Below are 5663 nucleotides of genomic sequence, written 5' to 3' on the forward strand. Positions count from 1 at the left end.
CCTCCAGTCTATTCCCTGGAAGTTCCCTGGATGTCCAGTCATTAGAACCCCTGTTTGGGAAACTGAGAGCCCACAGGCCTCAATGTGACTGAGGTTTTTTTTTTTTGAAAAGTGAATATGAGGCTTTAAATGGTAGGTACTGTCCCCAGGCTCAGAACTGGAATCCAGTGACAAAAGCATCTTTCTTAAATAAATATAATTTGAAGGGGAATTCCCTGGTGGTTCAGTGATTAAGGATCCATGCTTCCACGTAGGGGGAATGGATTCGATCCCTGGTGGGGGAACTGAGATCTCACATGCCTCTCGGTGCAGCCAAAAAAAAAAGTTTTTTAATTAAAAAAGTTTTTGATAAATAATTATAACCTAACATGTAAGGAATATGATCCAGGAACCTTCCAATATTGTAATACCTTACAATATTCTGCTATAGTTTACAACACATGGAAGCTTGTTGCTGTTGTTGTTCACTTGCTAAGTCGTGTCCGATTCTTTGGACCCCATGGACAGCAGCACATCAGGCTTCCCTGTCCTTCACTGTTTCCCCAAGTTTGCTCAGATTCATGTCCATTAAGTCAGTGATGCCATCCAACCAGCTCATCCTCTGTCGCCCCCTTCTCCTCCTGTCCTCAATCTTTCCCAGCATCAGGGTCTTTTCCAATGAGTCAGCTCTTCGCATCAGGTGGCCAAGGTATTGCAGCTTCAGTTTCAGCATCAGTCCTTCCAATGAATATTCAGGGTTGATTTCCTTTAGGATGGACTATCTTGATCTTGTATTCCAAGGGACTTTCAAGAGTCTCCAGCACCACAGTTCGAGAGCATCAGTGGAAACTTATGGCTCTCAAATTGATACTCCTCCAGCACTGACCCTCCTCTGAACTGAAGCCATGTCCTCTGACAATCTCCCCACGCTGGGAGAGGCTGGGGAGTCAGTGGTTAACAAGGCACGCTCTGGCTCTGCTTGTCACAGCCATTGTACCATCAGCAAAAGACTTCCTTACTCCAGACTTACTGCCTCATCAGTAACAGCATGATGAGGGTGGAGAGGCTGTGAGCATTAGATGATGGGATACACGTAAAGAACTCAGAAGGATGCCCAGCACAAAGTTAATTGTTAGTGCTCATTATTATTAATATCTTTACCTTGAGAGTTGCCATTCCTCAGACAGATTCAGGGGTTTCGAAGAAAACCATGAGGTCACAAGGAGTCAGATACGACTGAGCGACTGAACAACAACCGGCAAACCAGGTGGACGGGACATTTTACTTTCATCTTAACCCTATCTGATGTTATGCTCTAACTCACAGCGGCAGCTTCTCCTCCACAGGCTCTCATCTCTTACTTGCCCTCTTTATTCTCCAGATGGATGCCCTTTTAAGCACAAGTTCAGTTCAGTTCAGCTCAGTCGCAGCACGCCAGGCCTCCCTGTCCATTGCCAACTCCCAGAGTGTACTCAAACTCATATCTATTGAGTCGGTGATGCCATCAAACCATCTCATCCTCTGTCGTCCCCTTCTCCTCCTGTCTTCAATCTTTCCCAGCATCAGGGTCTTTTCCAATGAGTCAGTTCTTCGCATCAGGTGGCCAGAGTATTGGAGTTTCAGCTTCAGCATCAGTCCTTCCAATGAACACCCAGGACTGATCTCCTTTAGGATGGACTGGTTGGATCTCCTTGCAGTCCAAGGGACTCTCAAGAGTCTTCTCCAACACCACAGTTCAAAAGCATCAATTCTTCGGTGTTCAGCTTTCTTTATAGTCCAACTCTCACATCCATACAGGACTACTGGAAAAACCATAGCTTTGACTAGACAGACACTTGTGGGCAAAGTAATGTCTCTGCTTTTTACTGTACTGTCTTGGTTGGTCATAACTTTTCTTCCAAGGAGCAAGCATCTTTTAATTTCATGACTACAATCACCATCTACAGTGATTTTGGAGCCCCCCAAAATAAAGTCTGTCACTGTTTCCACTGTTTCCCCATCTATTTGCCATGAAATGATGGAACCAGATGCCATGGTCTTAGTTTTCTGAATGTTGAGCTTTAAGCCAACTTTTTCTTTCTTCGCTTTTACTTTCGTCAAGAGGCTCTTTTGTTCCTCTTTGCTTTCTGCCATAAGGGTGGTGTCATCTGCATATCTGAGGTTATTGATATTTCTCCCAGCAATCTTGATTCCAGCTTGTGCTTCATCCAGTCCAGCATTTCGCATAATGTACTCTGCATATAAGTTAAAGAAGCAGGGTGACAATATACAGCCTTGACATACTCCTTTCCTGATTTGGAACCAGTTTGTTGTTCCATGTCCAGTTCTAACTGTTGCTTCTTGACCTGCGTACAGGTTTCTGAGGAGGCAGGTCAGGTGGTCTGGTATTCCCATCTCTTTAAGAATTTTCCAGAGGTTTTGTGATCCACATAGTCAAAGGCTTTGGGATAGTCAATAAAGCAGCAGCAGATGCTTTTCTGGAACTAAAGCGGATTGTCAATCCTTGGACGGCTTAATGTCTTCCTTTTCTGTTAGATCTCAAGTTCCTACAAGGGGCTGCCTCTTTGGCCACCCCTTACGTAGAATTAACTTTCTCCCAAACATCAGATCAGACAGTCTTTCTTCTGGTACATGAATATTTTGTTTCTTTCCTACCTGAGGAGTCATTAATATTCATATTAAGTGCTTAATTTTTTTTTTTTTAATTTTTGGTTATGCTGGGTGTTCATTGCTGCGTGGGGGCTTTCTCTAGTTGAGGCAAGCAAGGGCTGCTCTTTGCCGCAGTGCGCGGGCTTCTCATCCTGTTGCCGAGCGTGGGCTCTAGGGTGTGCTGGCTTCCGTGACTGCAGCACACGGGCTCAGCAGACGCGGCTCCCAGACTCCAGAGCAGTCTCAATAGTAGTGGCTTACGGGCTTCGTTGCTCCTTGGCCTGTGGGATCCTTCTGGACTGGGGATTGAACCCGTGTTTCCTGCATTAGCAGGCGCTTTCTTCACCCCTGAGCTGGCAGGGAAGCCCCGTGTTAAGGGCTTTAGCACAATCTTTTTTAAAGTTTTTTCTTTTGGGCCATGTATGTATATTCTCTTGAAATATATCCTTATAGTTTTGGTTCTGTTGTGATTAAGATATAAATTTAAACTATACTTTCAAACCTGTCAACACCATCAAATAAGCAGGTCCCAGTGTTTGAAGTGCACATTTATTAAATCAGAAAGACAAATGTGTTTTTTTTTTGGTCACACTTCGTGGCATGCAGGATCTTGTTCCCTGACCGGTGATCAAATCCTGTGCTCCTTCCAGTGAAAGCATATAACTAACCACTGGATCACCAGGGAATCCCCCGTTCATGTACTGTTGAATGAAATTGTTATTCACTTCCTGTCACACTCATCATTTCTAGTACCCAGTGGTCCACTGTGACTTGTGGCTACTATATTGTTTTGGGGTTTTTTTTTAGTGTGTGTGACTGCTATATTGTTTGGTGGTTTGTTTTTTGTATATGTATGTGTGGCTACTATATTGGACATACATTTGGGTTCTGGACCCAATTCCAACCAACCAGTGCTAGGGACACTAGTGGATATCCTACGATTCAACCCAATTCTGACTCTATCAACTTGGACATAGTGTCGTATTTCACAGGTTAGGGCCTCAGTCCTAAGACTCTGTTACCAAACTCAGGTTCAGCTGCTTATTGCTCAAGAATCCAATACGGAGAGACACGTGTTAGGTAAAAGCAAAGATAGCTTTATTGGGAAAGCTGACAATCCTGGGGAGAAGCTGGACTCATGTTCCAAAGAACCAAATCCCCATTGCTGATCAGAGGGCAAGAGACTTTAAAGGGGAATTTCAAGAATACACAGGTAGAGAGGGGTGGCTACATGCAGAGGAATACAGTCATGTCTGACAGTCATCTTGAAATTGTTCATGGGTGGTCTGACCAGTGTCATCTTGTTTGTTTCAAGTACAGTTAATCTTCAGTTCCAGGGTCAATTTGTTCCTATTTCCTTGAGATGAACTCTCAGAATTGTGTAGGATGGAGCAGCTTAAGTCATGCCTATAGTCTGGTTATGATGTAATCAACTTCTTCCAACTGATGGGGGTTCCAGTATTAAAGGATATGGCTCAGAAAATGATCTATAGCCCTTGTGTGCTAAGTCACTTCAGTCATGTTGAACTCTTTTTCGACCTCATGAACTGTAGCCTGCCAGGTTCCTCTGTCCAAGGGATTCTCCAGGCAAGAATATTGGAGTGGGTTTCCATGCCCTTCCCCAGGGATCAAACCCTCATCTCTTAAGACTCCTGCATTCACAGGCAGTTTCTTTACCACTAGTGCCTCCTGGGAAGCCCAAGATAGCCCTTGTGAGGGAACTAAAGATCCTCGACTTTAATGGCTGAAGTATTTCATCTTTTTTTTTCAAAATTTAAACTTTTTGTTTTGTATTGGAGTACAGCCAATTAACAATGTAGTGGTAGTTTCAGGTGGACAGTGAAGGGACTTAGCCACACATGTACATGTATCCATTCTTCTCCAAATCCCAGTCCTGTCCAGGCTGCCACATAACACCGAGCACTTTCCTCTGCTTACAGCAGGTCCTTGTTGTTATCCATTTTAAATATAGCAGTGTGTACATGACCTTCCCACACAAAATTTCATCTTGTTTGACTGTTTTCCTTTGTTGCTGCATTTTTCTCATTTCTCTGATTAAATCTATTCTTTGACTATAAATGCCTCCAGCTAATCTCAAGTTCACGTGGTTACCTGTACTTCTGACCAATGGGCTATAAATCAGAGGTTCCCAGGAACCCTTCTCCTTGGGTCTGATTAATTTGCTACAGTGGGTCACAGAACTCAGGAAAGTCACTAGATTACAGTCGTATTCTGATGACCAAAAAAATGATATCATTTATAATTATTTCATTGTCCTCAAGATCTGTTGAACTCTGAATCTGGATTTGGTCACTAGGGCTGCATGGTTCTTTGTATCATCTGTCTCTGCCTCCTGAAGTCCTCTTTACCATCTCCAGAAGCTGAAGCTGAAGGTATGTTTAGAGGGGTATGTTCCCAGGAAGATAATTAATGTGGAGTCCAGGCTGATGACATCTAATATACCAAGTCTGTCTCCGTGTTCCCTTTGTTCTGGCTCCAGAGAGATAAAACAGTCACTATGGAATGCCATTCTGTATACCTAAAGCAGAAAGGGAAAAGAAAAATTGAAGAAACCAGTTTATACATACAAAAATGGAGGTCTACTCTTTCCAACTTTCCAGTCAAATATGGAACCTCCTTACCCCTTGGGAAAGTTGTGCATTAGCCAGCCCCTGGCAGAACACACCTGAGGGTTCATTCTGCCAGTAACTCAGTCATACCTTCCATGAAATTTGATTGTTTACCATGTGCCAGGAACAGGGAAAACATTAGTGAACAAAGCTCACATACTAACAGGGCTTCTGGGTTCCAGTTCAGAGCTTGAAAAGTGGGCAGTGGAATTCCTCGGGAGGACCACAGACTCGGGAAGAGCCTTGGGGACGGTGACCACCCCCGGACCCCATGGAGGCACACCTGAGTGGAAACATCATCCGCTGCCCCAGAGGAAGCTGGAGTTGACTCCACCGTGTGGAACAGCTGGCACTCAGGAGACTCTGATTGTGAGTCACATTAGAACAACAGGCTAGTACCTTGAA

This window comes from Cervus elaphus, chromosome 4 (assembly GCF_910594005.1).
Source record: "Cervus elaphus chromosome 4, mCerEla1.1, whole genome shotgun sequence".
Lineage (NCBI taxonomy): Eukaryota > Metazoa > Chordata > Mammalia > Artiodactyla > Cervidae > Cervus > Cervus elaphus.